Source organism: Loxodonta africana, chromosome 21 (assembly GCF_030014295.1).
Source record: "Loxodonta africana isolate mLoxAfr1 chromosome 21, mLoxAfr1.hap2, whole genome shotgun sequence".
NCBI classification, from domain to species: Eukaryota; Metazoa; Chordata; class Mammalia; order Proboscidea; family Elephantidae; genus Loxodonta; species Loxodonta africana.
In genome coordinates this window covers 51,508,724-51,527,744 of record NC_087362.1, presented here as the reverse complement: position 1 = coordinate 51,527,744, position 19,021 = coordinate 51,508,724, and positions in this window count along the sequence as shown.

The window sequence follows — 19,021 nt, the reverse complement described above, 5'->3', positions numbered from 1 at the left end:
TTTTAATGTCACGTGATGGCTGTGGGATGGTCTGTGTATCACCCATCAAGGTCTCTTGGACTCCTACTGTCCATATGGCATGGACATCTTTCCTTCTGGGACCCAGGTAAAGTGCCTAGTTTTGCCAGAACATGACTAGTAGTAAAAACAGCGACAGTAATGACCTCCACTGTTTATTCACGTGTACCTTGTGCCTGGCCCTGTGCTAAGTCTGGGATATGCATTTAGGTATTGTTTTTGTTGTTAGTTGCCCTCAAGTTGGCCCCTGATTCATGGTGACCCCGTGCACAATGAAACAGTACGCTACCTGGCCCTGCATCGTCTCCATGATCAGTTGCAGATGGGACCATTGTGATCCATAGGGTTTACATTGGCTGGTTTTTGGAAGTAGATCTCTAGGTCTTCCTTCACAGTTCATCCCAGTCTAGAAACTTCGCTGAAACCTGTTCAGCATCATAGCTGCATGTAAGCCTCCACTAACAGGCAGGTGCTGGCTGCACACGAGGTATATTGGCCAGGCCTGTCCCCTCACCCCAATACCCAGCTCCTATTTCTATAAATAAAGTTTTATTGAAACAGCCACAGCCATTCATTTGTCAATGGCTGGTCGAGCACTACAGTAGCAAAGTTGAGTAATTAAAACTGAGATAATATGCTTTCAAAGCCTAAAATAATTCCTATCTAGTCTTTTATAGAAAAAGTGTCCCAATTCCTGCATTAACTCATCCTTAACAAAGTCCTGGGACCTGGGTTTATTATGATCATTTTATATACAAAGAAACTGGGATGCAGAGAGGTTAAGCACTTGGCCCAAGACCACACAGCTTATAAGTGGCAGAGCTGGAATTCAAACCCAAACCTAGACTTCAGAGTCCAAGTCCTAGACTTACATGATTTCTCCAGAAGTTCTTTTGGAAGAGAAAGTAAATCAGAAATGACCAACATATTGAAGTGAGCAATGAGTCAAACTACAGAGCTTGCTAAGGCCTTGGACCTTGGAGGCCCTGGTCAGCAGGAGGGCTAGGGAACGTGGAGCAGGATTAGGCGGCCATTGATTAATGAGATCACCTAACCAAAAGCCCCAGGGCAACAAGAGGCGTAAGAGTCACAGAGGAGGGATTTTTGCCCTCCTCCTCCCCATCTTTAAGCTTGCTGGACTTAGCATGTGATCCAGCGTTGTACAGAGCAATGTGTTACCTGAAACCATGGGCATGGCTACACTAAGCCAGGGCCTGATGCATGTTGTTGTTGGGTGTCTCGAGTCCCTTCCAAGTCATAGCGACACTATAGGACAGAGTAGGACTGCCCCATAGGGCTTCCAAGGCTGTAACTTTACAGTAGCAGACTGCCACATCTTTCTACCACAGGGCCACTGGTGGGTTCGAACCATTGACCTTTCTTTTAGCAGCCAAGCACTTAACCACTGTGCCACCAGTGGCATAGCATATACTTAAATGCCTTTGTAAAGGTCACCTTCACTCTTAAGTCTCTTTCCCCCACAAGGTAGAGAATGGGGCAATGCTATCACAGTCCTAGAATTTCAGAATTGTAAAAGCAAATTAAGAGCTTAGAAGTGGACCTTTCTTTGGGAGCACACCCTCCCAGGAGCACACCCACCTGGGTCTGCCTTGGCTCTCCTCGGTGACCCCAGACCCCAGGCTGCGCAGCCCCACTCAGTCCTCCTGTTCCTCTGAAGACGAGCTGGCCCTACTTGGGGCCTCCCCAGTCCGTGCCAGTGGCTCCCACATCAGCCGCCCTGAAAGCCTGTAGAGTTTATGTGCAAACACAGCTGCCCTAGCCTGCGCCTGAGAGTCTGAGTCACCAGGTCGAAGGTGGAGCTTGGGGTTTGTTAAAGTCCCACCAGAACCAGAGTAGACTGATGACCAGTGTTCTGGTATCTTACGTCTCAGTGACATTCCCAGTTTGCCTTGCAAACTCTGGTTTACCTACAGGATCTGCTTCATTTTGCTAGTATTTTCTTTACAATAGTCAAAGGAAGGACACATCTCCAGGGCCATGAAGGCTTCTCACTGGAAATTTCCTCTAGTCAGAAATCATAGCTAAACAGGTTGGTTGTATGGGTATTAATTAGCATACTGAAAGCCCACCATTAAAAGGACAACCTTCCAGTCTAGGAAGTTTGCCAAAATATCTCACAGTCCACTCAGTCTGACGTTGTTTAACTCCTATATCTACAATAATTTCAATAAAACTGATAATGATATTTAAGTGGGAGATGAAGTTGGATTTTCCTTATTGCAAAGGAATGGAAGTTGGAAACCTAGTAATGGAATTCTCACCATCAAATTACTATTTAAAAAAAAGATGAAAGAAAGTGATGATAAGAATCTTGACGTGATGCTATGAAGCTTACAGTTAGATTGAGGTTTGAATTTTGTCTCTGACATCCTTAAATAGCACTCTCTTGGGCAAGTCCTGTGTATACCTAGCCCCAAGGACTTCTTTAATAAAACGAGAATAATGATACTCCCACCCCCAGGATGGCTGGAGGACAGAATACAGATGTGAGTGCAGGAGTGAATGCTGGGAACCCAGATGGTACTCAGTAAATGCTGACTTAGAACAAGATTATTTCTGCTCTTAATAAGTTTGTCATATTGTGGTTGTTTGCATGTTGGTAAGATGCTGGAACTTATGCCACCAGGATTTCAAATAAGGTCACCCATAGTGGACATGTTTCATCAGAGCTTCCAGACTAAAACAAACTAGGAAGAAAGGCCTGGAGATCTACTTCTGAAAATCAGCCAATGAAAACCCTGTGAATCACAACAGAACACTGTCCGATCTAGTGCTGGAAGATGAGCCCCCTAGGTTGGAAGACACTATGCAAAAGCCCCAAGAATGGACTCAAACATACCAGTGATCATGAAGAAGATGCAGGAATAGGCAAGGTTTTGCTCTGTCGTGCATGGGGTTGCCATGAGTCAGAACTGACTCAATGGCAACTAACGACAAGAGGGAGAAATCATGCATAGAAATTATGACCAAAGGGAACAAAAGCCGAGAACAGTTGAAGAAGGTCAAAGGAGTAAAGGAGGGAAGGAGGGGATGCTTCAGGGCAGAGGAAATGTTGGATCTTGGTCTTGGATCTGGGGAGAGGGCATGTCTGGTAGAAGGCTGGCAAAGGCCAGTAAGACCATTTCCTCTCAGCCAGGCCCTGCACTAGCTCTGAGCTTTCAGCCGTGAATGGGGAGACCTTGTGCTGGAGCAGCCAGCAGCCCAGGGTGTGTTTACTTCACCACAAGGGTAAACAGCAACATCCTGGGCCAGAGAGGTGGGCAGGAGCTGAAGAAGATTTTATCTCCAGGTTCAGTGAGGAATTGAGGGGCTCAGACGTTTGTACCCTCTTTGCAGCCAGCTGCCATAGGAGGACCCCAAGGCCTAGAGTACCTGGGACTTCCCCTAAGGAGAAAGGGGGCCAGGGCAAGGAGGTTCAGAGAGAGCCAGGAAGCTGCCCAAGGCCTAAGCCTGGGCCTTGGCAATGAGCATAGCCCAGACAAATGGGAGGTTTACCAGCACCTGGCTGGAAAACACCCAGCAAGCAGAAAAGACAGAAAAAGCAGAGAGCCAGCCAACCGGCCTGATGCATAAGGCACTTTATTTTTATGCAGCGTGTGTTATTTTCATCTACTTATAGCAAGGAAAACTCTAGGGGTACCAAGAATGGGTTTTTATGTAGTGTGGAATTGTTCAACGTTTTCTAAGAGTTGCCTTAGACCGGGGAGTCCTTCCCTTGGCATGAAAAGGCACCTGTTACCCAGCGAGGGGGCTGTGGCCGGTAGCACACTTGGCCCAGGGTTCCCCAAGCTGTGTTCAATAGAACCTCAGAACACCATTCTCTGAAGTCACAAGTCTGGAAAAGGCAAGACTGGGCCAAACCTTCTTTGGGGCGGTGGGACTTCAGAGAGACTGAGGTGCTGACACTCATTGCAGGTCTGCAGAGGAGAGAGGTCACTGTCGTTGTTGCTAGTTGCAGTTGAGTCAGACTCTGACTCAAGGCAACCCCGTGTGTGTCAGAGTAGAACTGCTCCATAGAGTTTTCTTGGCTGTAATCTTTGTGGAAGCAGGTGGACAGGACTTTTTTCGTGGAGCCGCTGGGTAGGTTCCAACTGCCAACCTTTAGGTTAGCAGCTGATAGCAAAACCACTTGCACCGCCAGGCTTCTGAAGCGTGCAGTGTTACCCAAGTTCACGTCACTACATCCCCTCCTGCTTTTTTCTCTTACTAAGAGGCCCCTGAACAGCTTTGTTGCCATTGGGGTCCCATGGGGCTTTTTAGGATGGTCAGGGATTGCAGTATCCAGGAACATGACCTTCTGTGCACAGAAGATCTCCTGGGCACTTGTGCACAGCTGTGCTCAGGTGGCAGAATGAGCAGGGGCTCCCACCAGTCTGTCTCCTCAAACCAGTCTATTCTGGGCTGCTGGATACTCCTAGAGAACCGATATTCATGGCAGCTTCCTGGGGCCTAGAACTGTGCCCCCTTATTCAATTTATTCCCGTGGTATTCATCCCCACATTAACCTACAAGGTAGTTATCCTCAAGGCCACTCTATAAAAGAGGAAACCAAGGTAGCTCAGAGAATCCTGCCCAAGATGCCACAGTTATAAAAGGAGGCACTAGGATTTGAGCCACATCAGCCCATATTAGGGTGAGCGTTTCAACCTCCTGACAGGGAGGGACCCAAGGATAGATGCCCTTGGTCTTTATGAGGAGTTGGGAAAAACAGAAAATACAGGATAGAGAAAATGGGACTCTGTCTGTCCATCAGTTATGACGTATGAGCAGATTAGCCTGGAGCTGGAGTCAGGTGGAGCCTGCAAAGCCAGTGGGGTCTGTGTTCCACAGTTCTATCATTGCGGCGTGTGGCTCTAGGCCTGTAGGTGACCACCAGTGTGTTCCTAGGGCTCTACTTGAGTGACCAATCATTGATTGTGTCCACAAATGGAAACCCATGGAAGCTGAGTTTCCACCCATCGACACAGCACCTGGAAGTAACACGGGTTTATTTTCTCTCCCTCCCTTGACTTGGTATTCTTGTCTTCTCCTCCTGTTCCCTCCTCGTCTCTGCTGTATGGACCAAACTCTGGAACCTTCTATCCCAGAGACGAATGAGGCAGGGCACCTCTCCTTCCTCCCTAGGGAAGGCTTTGGGGGCAGTATGGGGTTACCAGCCTCAAGGAAAAGCTCTGATGAGGAAGCATGTCCACGCACACTGCACCAGACCCTCCAGTGGGACCCTGCCTTTTTAAGCACACTCAGTATGAGTTTTCCTCACTCTTAGCAGCAGAAGGCAGATATGCATTTTCCCAAGTATTAAATGTTGATGAAGCGGGACAGTTAAGTTCGGGGAGTGGAATTCATTAGCTACTGAAGAGAAAGAAAGCCCAGAGACGTACAGGAGAGGCAGCATTCCCACCAGTGGAAACTTCCTTCCAACTCAGCAGCCAATGAGAAGTTAGGAAGAGGCCCCCAGAGGCCCCTCTAGGCCGCTGGGGCTTTCAGAAAGAGCCATCCCAGGAGGCTCCACAGACCTTGCCTCCGTGAGTGCCAGCCCGCTCTGAGCCGAGCCAGTCAGGAGGCCTGGGATTCACCAGCAGCTGGCTGTGCAGCAGTGCATGATGGGTAACGAGTTGCTAGTCTTGCTGGCATCCATGCTTGTGATGACTTGAGAAAACAAGTCAATATCACAGCCGTCTCCTCGTGACAGGACGAAGAAGTTGTTCCTGCTCCTCCTTCACCCCAGAATCTAAGCAAGACCCAGGGGAGGGGTTAAGCAGTCCTGCTACAGTTAAAGCAATAACAACAACAGGTAAGCTTCCTTGAGGTCCTACTGCATGCTGGGTACTGGGCAGACCATTCGCTCCTCCCATCCTCCCAACAATCTCTGAGCGTGGATTTGAGGATTGAGGCGCAGAGGGGTTAAGGAGCCTGCCCAAGGTCACACAATGGGTAGAGGGCAGGCTGAGGAAGGAAATCGAGGTTTTCCTCAATTAATAACTGTGTTGTTATCGTTGTGAGTTGCCCCTGCGTGGACACCGACTCATGGCAATCCCATGTAATAAGCGTTGCCTGGGCTCGTACTGTCTTCGCTATCGTTGATATGTACAAGTCATTGTTGCAGCCACTGTGTGTTTTGAGCACCTCCCGATTAGGAGGCTTGTTTTCAGGCACTGTAACTGTATCAGACGATGGTCTGTTGTGATCCATAAGGTTTTCACTTGCTAATTTTGGGAAGTCAGTCAGCAGGGCTTTCTTCCTCGTCTGCCTTAGCGTGGCAGCTTAGCTGGAGCCTGTCCACCACGAATGACTCTGCTGGTATTTGAAATACCAGTGACATCACTTCCAGAATCATGGCAGCAGACAAGCCCCCCTCTGGACTTGGAATCTGACCTGGTAGATTGGAGGGTGAATGCCAGCTCTGACATTTAGTAGCCATGTGATTTGGGGCAAGTTACTGCAATTTTCTTTTTTTTTTTTTTTCAGCTAGGTGTTCCCCGTGGCCATGGTCCCCACCATCCTCTAATGTAACTTTCTATCCCTCTTGCTCTAAAGATGGGCATGGTGGCATCACCCTTTCAGATTGGCTGTGAGAATGCAAAGGTATGACGTATGTGAGCACAGCGCGGGTGCCTCAACGGTGCCCAGTGGATTCCCACGCTTTTCTCTATGGGGTAGAGATGGAGTCAGATTTCTAGTCCTCAGGCGGGAGCCACTATGCCTGGGGTAGAGTCAGGACTCATGGTGTGTCGTGTGAATTCGAGGAGATAACAAAAGTATAGCACAGAGGGAACGTCTGGCATGGAGCCAGTGCGTGATATAAATACTGTGAAAATGGAAACAAATCGAGGATTGCCGTAAGTATGTGTTTTTGAGGAGACAGGTGGCTGGGCTGTTCTGTCTCCATTTACCAAGTCTTTTTAGTGAAGGACATGGAAGCAAGTTTGGACCCTGATTAATATCTCGTTGGCTACACCCAGTCTCCCTTGGCTGGCTCCCTCTACCTACACACAGCCATGTGAGCCAAGTAACCAGATCATTTCAGCCTATCAAATCCTTCCCCTGGAAGACGTGGGAAAGAGACACCAAGAGTCACCTTCTCAACTAATCAAGAAGTGTCTGTTGTCTCAATCTTCTACGATAAATTTCCTTTATAGTTCCTATTTCTAGAGACTCAGCTGAAAAGCCCCTAGAGTCTAGTCTCCTGGCTGAACAGCAGTCCTGAGAGGAGCCAGAAGTCTGGGATACTCTTGCAATGACCTAGGTAGGAGAAGGAGGATGGTATGACTCCTGTGTAACCAGCTGCAGGGGAAGGTGCATGTGAGGACATAGTTGGTTCATGCTCTATTGGTCCTTGGATGAGAGACAAGCTTTGTGACTCAAGGTTTCATGGAGCAGAGAGGGGCCTGCTGAGGAAACACAATACAGGGTCAACTGTACAGAGGGGCGGGGGAGCTATGAGTTAGACCAGCAGGAAAGTTGGAGCAAAAAGACTCAGGCAGTAAGCAGAGACAGGAGCGGAGAAGACATGGGCTATTTGGAGAACAGCCCAAGGCAGTCTCATGGGCATCCTGAGTTGGATAAAGTGAGGCCAGGTCAGTAAGAACCTTAAATTCCAAGCTAAAACTTGGCTTTTGTCCTAAAGGCAAAGAAGAGCCACTAAAAAATGTTAGACCCAGGATCACGTCATCTGATTTCTTCTGACAACCTGACAAGTCATTTGGTTTGGAGACAGGATAAGAATTCCAGAGAAAGTGTTGGGGCGGGGTGGGGGGGACCAGCGTTTTCATTACTAAGCTGAAGTCTGAGTTTTTACCTGTTTAAATATGTTCATGTGCCTATGATACCAATACCCTGCTGCCCTGGTACACACTGATGTCCCATGTGCTGCACCATGTCCTATAGTGCCTCACTCCACAGTGCAAGCCACACTTGGCTGTCAGATGAAGCTTCTGGAAGTGCACATTCGACCACACTGTTTCTCACTTTGCTTAAGGAACTGCTATAGTTGTGTCCAACACGTAAAGAATAAATCCTAGCCTCCGTCACTACCAGACATTTGTGAGTCTGCTTGATCTCATTCTACACTTCCTGTTCGGTCTTGGTGACCATGAACCCTGTTTATGAATGTTTGTCCTGTGTGATCAGAGTGTGTTCCTCAGTGTTGCTATGATTTGGTCCTGTTTTCTCATCTCCAAGCCTTTGCTTTTGCTGTTCCCTCTGCCTATGACACCTACCTTCTGTACCCATCTTCTCACATCCAAGCTCTTCCACTCTTGGCCCAGCTCAAACGACACCCCTCCCAGGAATTCTTTCCTAATTCCCTGCTGGCACTAGTGGGCTAGTCCACCTCTAGCCTCCCATGCCATTCTGTCCCTAAAATTACTGAATTATATTAAAATTGCTGGTGAACAGTTTATCAGTCCACTCTTTGTCTGTGAATAGCTTGAGGGCACTAAGCCAACCTTATCAGCGCTGCCTCATTAACAGAGCCTTTGCATAACAGATTTTTCATAAATGGGTCTTCTTTGAGTGTTGTATGTTCGGCAGTGACTTCATTTTAACTCTTAATTCACTCCTTCTACAACATTTCACAGTTGGACATCTTGCCTGTTCTCTAATATTAAATCCTTTGACTGTCACAGGTCACAGCATATAACCAGGGTGACCAGAAAGCACAAGATGGCCAGAAACAACCATTACTGCCAGGCAGTTGCAGACTCATGTAGTCAGTTTCCTTAAAGGTGGTTTATTTAATGTCTACCTAATTTGACCCTCTATGACATAGCATACATGTCTGTCAGTTTGTTGTACTGTGGGGGTTTGCATGTTGCTGTCATGCCGGAAGCTATGCCACCGGTGTTCAGATACCAGCAGGGTCACCCATGGAGGAAAGTTTTCAGCTGAGCTTCCAGACTAAGACAGACTAGGAAAAAGGACCTGGCAGTCTACTTCTGAAAAGCATTAGCCAGTGAAAACCTCATGAATAGCAGCAGAACATTGTCTGATATAGTGCTGGAAGATGAGCCCCCCAGGTTGGAAGGGACTCAAAAGATGACTGGGGAAGAGCTGCCTCCGCAAAGTAGAGTCGACCTTAATGACGTGGATGGAGTAAAGCTTTGGGGATCTTCATTTGCTCATGTGGCAGGACTCAAAATGAGAAGAAACAGCTGCAAACATCCATTACAGGGTCAGGGAGAAAGAGGAAGACCCTCAACAAGGTGGATTGACACAGAGGCTGCAACAATAAGCTCAAGCATAACAACAATTGTAAGGATGGCGCAGGACCAGGCAGTATTTCATTCTGTTGTGCGTAGCGTCGCCATGAGTCAGGACCGATTCTACGGTACCTAATAACAACAATGACATAGCATGTAATTAAAATCACAGTCCAGATTAGGTCCTTGGACAGATTATACATCTCGATCCTTGTTCTAGGAAATATCATGTGCCCTCCTGTGTCTCTTTCCATCTGGCTGAGCACATACACATTTTCACTAAATGTTCTCTGAGTTGAGCTGGTTTTGATGGGAGAAGAGATTAAACAATGTTCTGAGCACCAAATTTCAGAGTCCCACCCTGGTGGGAAGAAGAGCAAGAATCAGGGAGCACTGAAAAGAACCGGGGAGCTCTGGTGACTCAATGATGACACTCTGACAATTCTGAGTTAAGGAAAGGAAAAGGGACCTTCTCGCAGGTGGGGATTCCCACGTTAAATCTTCTATGACATTAAAAAAAAAAAAAAAGTGGGAAAAAATGAGCATCAACTCAGTAGCTAACATTCCCGTTTGGCCTTTGGGATGGTTAATTTTGTACGTGAACTATGGTGCCCATTTGTTTGGTCAAACAATAGTCTAAACATTGCTGTGAAGGTTATTTTGTAGACGGAATTACCATTTATGGTTAGCTGACTTTTAAGTACAGGAGATTACTCTCAGTAATGTGGGTAGGCCTCATCCAATCAGTTGAAGGCCTCAAGAGCAAAAACTGAGGCTTCACAGAAGAGAAGGAATTCTGCCTCAAGTCTAGAACATAGTGATCCTGCTTGAGTTTCAGGCCTGCCCTACACATTTCAGACTTGCCAGGTCCCACAATCATGTGAGCCGGTTACTTAAAAAACAAAACAAAAATAGATAGACAGACAGATAGATGGTTGTTAGGTTGCCCTCGAATTGGCACCAACTCATGGCTATCCCATTGACAAGAGAAGAAAACATTGCCCAGTCCTGCACCACCTTCCAATCGCTCAGGTCCATTGTTGTGGACACTGTGTACTTTAAGTGCCTTCCAACCTAGGGGACACATCTTTCAGCAGAATATCAGACAATATTCTATTGTGATCCTGGGTTTTCATTGGCTAATTTCTGGAAATAGAACACCAGGCCTTTACTCCTAGTCTGTCTTAGTCTGGAAGCCCTGCTGAAACCTGTCCATCATGGGTGACGCTGCTGGTATTTGAAGTGTCAGTGGTAGAGCTTCCACCATCTTAGTAACACGCAAGCCACCACAGTGCAACAAACTGACAGGTGGGTGGTGGATATAGTATAGACGCATAGATATGTATCGCCTATTGTTTCTGTAGAGAATCCTGATTGATACAACCTTCAGATAGGTCTCTTAAATGGTTCCTAAAGAAAGCTTTGATCCTCACCCCCTAGACTAAGCCCACTTGTCCCCTAGGCCGAGTGAATTCAAATCGCCGACCTTTCGGTTAGCCACTGAGCACTTAACCACTGCACCATCAGGGCTCCTTGGAAGTAAGAGTAGTGGTGCAGTAAATGAGCCCTCTCATTGCAGTGTGCTACAAAGAAGCCCTCTAATAAGCTATGATCATGGCAGATAAATGGAGATTTAAGGGAAAGAAAGAGAAGAAAAACAAATGTGCAGTTCAATTGAAAGGCATTTTGCTGCACTTATGCAATTTCAAGATTAGGATCAGGCATTATGCTTATTTTTATTGCTGATAACTAATCCATTAGTTTGCTGCAAGATGTAACTATTATGGGAAAAACGAAATTCAACTCACCTGCATTTGTCACCAGAGTATTGTGTCTGCTACACAAAGGCAGGAGATTGAAATGAAAGCTGCCTCTTACGGAATTTTAATTTTGAGACAACGGGACCAATTTCTGGGCCTTGCACATACAGTCATCCAGATGATTTGAAGAGGGCTCAGTGCTTAGTAGACAATCCATGTCTATGGAACCAAAACACACGTCCTGTTAAAGTCCATCTGCACCCTAGCACATATTCGTGCTCGAGAATAGCAGATCTTGAGTCTATCTTATTCGGTTGAGGCAGGTGTTTACCCAGAATGATTTGAAGAGCCCACAAAGTCTGAAGATACTTTCCTCCATGGTGGCAGTACCTGAAAATTTCCCGTTATTGCTGGCTTTGGGTGAATGCCCACTCCAACACTAAGTTCCTAATCAATACAGTATCGGAAGGACTGTTACTATGTTAGCTTTATTAAAACCAAGTATACTATCAAATTATTTTGCTGTAGTACACAAAGAAAAAGGTCATTTTTTCTTTCACCATTTCCTCATGTCAAGGATGAAGTATGCATAGGAAGGAGACACACCAGTTGCTAATGGTGAAACAATATGGCGGAGGTGGAAGCATATACAGAAAGTGTCGGTCTTTAATTTTGTTTGAAAAATGTCAGAAACAAGAACTTGGACTCAAGGAGATCTGAATTGTAATCACTGCCTTGCTTCTGCCTTACTGAGTGGCCTAGAGTAAGTACAATTCTTTGTCTTCCATAAAGTTGGGGTGAGAACTACTGTACACCCCTCAAGGAGTAAGGTGGTGGAGGGGTGGGAGGTTAGTTGAAGGAGGTACTATATGTAAAGGTCCTGGTGCAGGTCTGGCCTGGATGATAGTAAGGATCTTGTAGGAAGAGTTTAATGTTCAGAGGCAAAGTAGACAATTGACTCCATTTTTGGCTGTTATTTGAAGCTCTGCCTCTTCCTGTGCTTGAGCAATCCTTTAGGAGGCAGGGACAACCTCTCACTACAGAAGGTGAAAATGTAAAATACCTGCTTTCCCAGTCTCCCTGGTATCTAGATGAGGTATGTAATCTGGGTGAGGAGGCAGTGACACAAAGACTCAAGGCAGTAGACATTCTATTCTGGCAGTGGGTGGCGACTGTTGTTGTGGTTGTTAGGTTCCATCCAGTTGGTTCCGACTCACAGCAACTGTGTTCACAGCAAAACGAAACACTGCCCGGTCCTGCACCATCCTTATAATCGTTGTTATGCTTGAGCTCCTTGTTGCAGCCACTGTGTCAGTCCACCTCTTTCAGGGTCTTCCTCTCTTCCGCTGACCCTGTACTTTGCCAAGCATGATGTTATTTGCTCAGCATACAGACAGATTGAATAGGTAAGGTGAAAGGATACAACCCAGGTACCTTTCTCGACTTTAAACCGATCAGTATCCCCTTGTTCTGTCCAAACAACTGCCTCTTGATTTATGGAAAGTTTCCTCATGAGCACAATTAAGTGTTCTGGAATTCCCATTCTTCCTCCACACGTCTGTCATTTTGTCATACTGTGGGGGCTTGTGTGTTGCTGTGATGCTGGAAGCTATGCCACCGATATTCAGATACCAGCAGAGTCACCCATGGAGGACAGGTTTCAGCTGAGCTTCCAGACTAAGATAGACTAGGAAGAAGGACCTGGCAGTCTACTTCCGAAAAAAAAATTTTTTTTTTTTAATTATCCAGTGAAAATCTTATGAATAGTGGTGATAGTAAACCAAAACCCAGTGCCGTCGAGTCAATTCTGACTCATAGTGACCCTACAGGACAGAGTAGAACTGCCCCGTAGAGTTTCCAAGGAGCGCCTGGCAGATTCAAACTGCTGACCCTTTAGTTAGCAGCCGTAACAATTAACCACTACGCCACCAGGGTTTCCTCGTGGTGATAGTAAATAGGAGGGTCAATATTGAGCTTTCAGGGGCAGCATGGCAGAAAGGGAACCTGGGGGTTAGTGTCTGATGGTGATGGGGGTCCCCCCAGGCTGGTTTTATGGCCTGGTTTTAGTCATCACCCTGGCTGTTGCCTGCCTGCCTGCCTTCCTCACTTCCTTTCTTCACTTACAAAACATTTAAAACGTATTGAAAAGTATAAAATAGAGATGATATAATATGCGCTTGGTTCAGAACCACCCCAGTTTATAAAATCTTAGCATTTTTCTGTATTTGCTTAAGATATTTATGAAAAAATGAAATGTCATAGGTGGATTTGAAGCCTCTGCATATCCCCCCCGCACCCCGTTTCCTTTCCTACCTTCCACTGGTAACCCCTGTCCTTATCATGAACGGACATGTTTTTTTATATAAATTTAGTAAATATTATATATTTATATGTACACACACACAAATAATACATGGAGGACTTCTCCAGACAATTTAGTGATATCCAGGCCTTTCCTCCGAGGCACCTCCTGGTGAACTCGAACCGCCAACCTTTGGTTAGCAGCCTAGCACATTAACTGTTTGTGCCACCTAGGAACTCTCTGACTTCCAGAAAACAGCATTTTCTCTTGAGGAAGAGAAATAAAGAAAAGCAAAAAGGAGATGGAGTGTTCAGGAATGGAGCCCTGGGGTGGATGCAGAAGTGGTTGTCTTAGTTTCAGGAAGACAGTCTGCTATGTGGAAGCCATTGCTTGCCTTATGGAAGATTTTTTAAAAAGTTCAAATATTGTAAAGTAACATAGGCTCCAAGAAGAAAGGGTTCAGGGTAAAAAAAAAGTAAATTAGAGATAGAAAAATCATCCTTAGATCCAGTGCCCAAAGACATTTACTGGTGCTAACATTTCAGGGTGCTTCTTTTCAGATAAAGAATGTAATTTTGAGGGATGTGACATGCTGTCAGTCAACCAAAGCCGTGGCAGCAGGGGACTCTGGAGCCATTTTCTTCCTTGTGAGAAAGCTTGAACCCAGCACATCCCCCAACACACCCTGGGTACAGCCTCCCATTAGCCCCCTTAGATTAGGCTCCTGGGTGTCCTTTGTGGCTGAGGAGGAGCCTAGGCATGTCCCTCCCTGGGGGCTGTCTGTGTCCTCAGGCTCCACAAAAGGGCTAGCCTTGCTCTGTCTCACATTTCTGCCCAAACACTGAGGCCTGGAATGCATCAATGTGAAGAGAGTGTGTGACAAGGCTCAGCTCCTGGGGCAGGTGGCCAGCGGTGGAAGACAGGGCCCAGGTGGCAGGGAGGTATGAGCATAAACAGCGAGAGTACGGGAGGTTCTGTCACTAGGGCAGGCCTTATCTTCTCCCCCCACCACCACCCCCACCCCGGCTCCCAGCCCCAGATCCTGGGCAAGGCCAGCAGAGGCCAGTGCCATCTTGTGTCTGTCACCGAGCACCACGCTGCTGTCCGGGCCTCGCCTGATCTGGGCCAAGCTGCAGGATTCTGCAGCTGCTGGCCTCTGGGGTGGGCAGGAGGAGTGCCAGATGTGCAGCTATTGACCAGGAAGGAGAGGGATGGATGTGGGTGTTGGATTTGGGAATGAGAAGCTAACTCCCAACCCAGGCCACAGTCGAGTGGGTAGCATTTTCCCCAGTTCAAGGTCAATGCTCAGTAAATCTTCCTTTTATGGTTCCACACTAACAGCCCAGGAGATGAGTGGTCCATTCTACCCTTGCCCTAGAGGGTACAGATTAGCTTTCTCTCCATCGAATCCCACTTGGGTGGGAACTGCTGATGATAAAGACAGTTGACCATGTAACCTTCTACAAGTCTCTGTCTCTCGGTTTCCCATCTGATAAACAGAAAGGAGGTGGTGAACTTGGTCCCTTTCAGTATTTATCTTGGAAGAAGTACAGCCAGAATGTTCATTAGAAGCAAGATTGTAAGACTTTGTCTCACATACTTTGGGCATGTTCTCAGGAGGGACCTGTCCCTGGAGAAGGATATCATGCTGGTAAAGTAGAGGCTCAGTGAAAAAGAGGAAGACCCTCAATGAGATGGACTGACACAGTGGCTGCAACAATGGACTAAAGCATAATAATGATGGTGAAGGTGGTGCAGGACCAGGCAGTGTTTCGTTCTCTTGAACATAGGATCACTATAAGTCAGAACAGACTCGACAGTGCCTAACAACAAGGGTCCCAAGGATGACATACGTGATGAGTTTTTGTCCGTGATCTAGGTTTGGATCCTGGCCACACTGTGTGACTTGAGGTCAGAGATCTCATTTTATATTTATCTGATTTACAAATTTAGGACAAGCATTTCTACTTCACCAGGATGCCAGGTGACAATGAAAAAGGGCCCTGGTGGAAAGAAGCATGGACAAACTTGAACATGGAACTATTTTCTCCCTTATGAGAAGGCTGGAGGCTGCTCCCGTCACACTGTAAGCCCATGCACCCAAAGTGACCCCAGCGTCTTATGTCCCCCTATAACAAGTTACAGGGCTTTTTGGAAGCCTTATACTCTTCAGGCTCATCTGAAGACCTTCACAGAGAAGAGAGCTGGGCCAGGCCGAGGCCAGGCTGCCCCTGCTGGTATCCTGGTTGCAACAAGGCCATGAACAAGAGACCACCCATGTCCTTCTGAGCTCAATTATTTAGTGACTTCTCGGAGCCCAGAGGGCCAGGCCTGCAGAGTGAGCCCCAGACTCACTTGAGGGTACAAAGGATGGAGTGGGATAGCCATTGTTTCGCCACCTTCCTGGAGCATCATTAGTCTCAGCCTTCGGGTCCCACCTCTGAACTTTTGCTCGTCCCAAGCCTCCTGCCCTGACCCTGAGTGCCCTCCCTGCTCTTCTCACCTCTGCAAAGCCCATGCATTCTTCAAGTCTATATGTAACGTCTTCTTCATCGAAGGAGTCTTTCCCACTCAGTTGGTTCGCCTTGCTAGGATCCCTACCATCATTGTTGTTGGTATTTGCTGTGAAGTCAACTCCACGTACAACAAAACAAAACATTACCTAGTCCTGCGTCATCTTCACAGTTGCTGAAATACTCTGTTGTTGCAGCAACTGTGTATTTTGAGTGACTTCCAGCCTAGCGGGTTCATCTTTCAGTACTATATCAGACAAATATTCTGTTTTGATCCACAGGGTTTTCTTTGTCTAATTATCAGAAGTAGCTTGCTAGGCCTTTTTCCTAGTCTTAGTCTAGAAGCTCCACTAAAACTTGTCCCCCATGGGTAACCCTGCTGGTATTTGAAATACCAATGGCATAGCTTCCAGCATCATAGCAACACACAAGCAATCACAGTACAACAAACTGACAGACGAGTGGTAGATACCTACACATAGAAACAAAGACCAAACCCATTGCCATCAAGTTGATTCTGACCCATAGCGACTTTATAGGATGGAATAGAACTGCCCCATAGAGTTTCCAAGGAGCTGCTGGTGGATTCAAACTGCTGACCTTTTGGTTAGCAGCTGAGTTCTTAACCTCTGCCCCACTAGGGCTCCATACTCTCATGTTTATCATTTATTCAGCCCTGAGCACAACTTGTCTTCTATTTTTATCATTGCATGTTTCCTTTCCAACTAACACATAAACCCAGTGAAAACTGGGTACCTGTTTAGTTCTTCTCTTTATTTTCCAAGGAACCTAAGATGCCTCAAATTCTTACCAATACCTCATACGTGCCTGAAACATGTCGACTTTTGTTATAAAACATTGACTAAGACTCACTCTCTGTTCTCCGGGGGATCATATTCTAGCCAAATGCCTTGCCCATAAAGAACACAGATATTAATAATAATTCACTTTTATAGCTCTTGAGGGTTTAAAAAGCAGTTCCGTGTGCCAGTTTTGATAATAATCTTCTGAGCAGTAGTAACTTCTCACCCCCTTGAGAGCCTTCCACAACCACATCCCTCCCCAATATTCTCTTCCTCATACCTTTGTTTTTTCCATAACACATACCACAACTTTAAATAATTTATAAGTATAAAAAATATATCATTTTTTAAAATTTAAATAAATAATTTTATGATTTCTGTTGTTGCTGTTTACTTATTTTGTCTGTCTCCCCCACTAGAATGAGAGTCTCATGAGGGCAGGGCACATGGCTATATCTTCTCCTGCGAGCACGGTAACCCTTCCAGACCAAACCAAGCCAATCCCACTGCCATAGAGTCGATTCCGACTCATAGCGACCCTATAGGACAGAGTAGAACTGCCCTATAGGGTTTCCAAGGAGCGCCTGGTGGATTCGAACTGCTAACCTTTTGGTTAGTAGCCGTAGCTCTTAACCACTACGTCACGAGGATTTCCCTTCCAGAGACAGCACCCAACAAATTTGAGATGAACAAATTAATTAGCTCAGTAATCTACACCAAGCTCTGTACAGGGCGCTTTCTATACCAGTCCTCTCCAGTAGAAACATAATGTGAGCCACGTTTGTAATTTGCAATGTTCTAGTAGTTATATTTCCAAAAAGTAAAAAGAAACAGGTGGAATTAATGTTAATACAGTGAAACCTAGGAGAGCCAGAACGCGATGGGACTGCCTTGTTTTCCCAGGTGTCACAAGTTTTCCGCTTTGGACAGGGTGCAGTCTTATCACTTTTCTATTCCTTGTTTTAGTGGAAAATATTTGTGTTTTCCTTCTCTAACAGGTTTCCACCTTACACATGTTCCAACTTTCAAAGGTTTCCTGGTATATTTTAATTAACCCAATATATCCAAAACAGTATTAGTTCAACATATAATGAATATAAAAAATATAATTGCGATATTTTACCTTATTTATTTTTTTATCCTAAGTTTTTGACACCTGGAGTATCTTTTACAGTTATAGCACATCCATCTCAGGTCAGACGGTAAGTTTTTATCAGAAATACCTGATCTACATGTAGATTTCATAAATTTACAGTTAGAAAAGTAGGTTCACATACTCAAGTTGCTATAAACATACTTAAAAGGTTTCCAATAACTGAATCAAATAATGATTTTTAAATTGAAGTTTAAATTAAATTAAATTACAAATTTAGACAATGAAGAGGAAGAAGCTAAAGAACCAACAAAAATTAACATTTATTTCACAAAAATCTACCCCCATAAAGCAGTGCCTATTTTTTTTTATGAGGCTGGAAGACACCTAGATTGGTGCCCGGTCAACGATTACTAATCAAAGATTCTAATCGAGTCATGATCAGGAGAGGGTAGATGTCAAAGAGAAAAACACATAACAGACATCTTACTCTGATTTTAATGTTTTCTTATCCACAAAACCAAATATTCACTGTAGAGAAATTCCTGAACAAAAATTAATCCTCCCGTGACTTTTCTTCCACCCAAAGTTGCTAATCTTTTCTTTTGCAGTTCTAAGCCAGGCTAACTAAATTTGAATTTCAAAAGATATGGCTGAATGGCAGGCCAAAGGCCATCTTGTGACCTGATATCAGTTGATCTCAGTAAAAGGGGAAGGGCGGGATTAAATCAATCATGTTAAGATTAGCCTAGTTAATCTTCTATATTTCTTCTTTTTCTCTTTATAAGCCTCATTGTACCTAGCTTACTCTGAGCCATTTGCTTTTTCTGGAACCAAAATGGTCTCCCTATATGCATATAGAATAACTGCTCATAATAAACCTTATCTTCAAATTTCACTGAGTTTTGATTATTTTCAACACCATAAATAAACTATGAGCGCACACACACACACACAAATTTGTTCCTCAGTCTCAACTAGCCACATTTCCAGGGCTCAATAGCTCCCATATTGCACAGTACAAGTCTAGCTACCCTATAGGACAGAATAGAACTGCCCCATAGAGTTTCCAAGGAGCTCCTGGCGGATTCAAACTGCCGACCCTTTGGTTAGCAGCCTTAGCACCTAACCACTATGCCACCAGGGTTTCCCCAGAGAACACCGCTAATCCTAAATTAGATCACGTCTTTGCAGCACTCATAATTCTCCAACGACTCCCCATCATGGTCAGGTTAAAAGTCAAAGTCTCACAATGGCATAAGTGCTTTCACCTCTGTCCCTGCCTACCCTTCCATCTTCATCTCCTGCCTC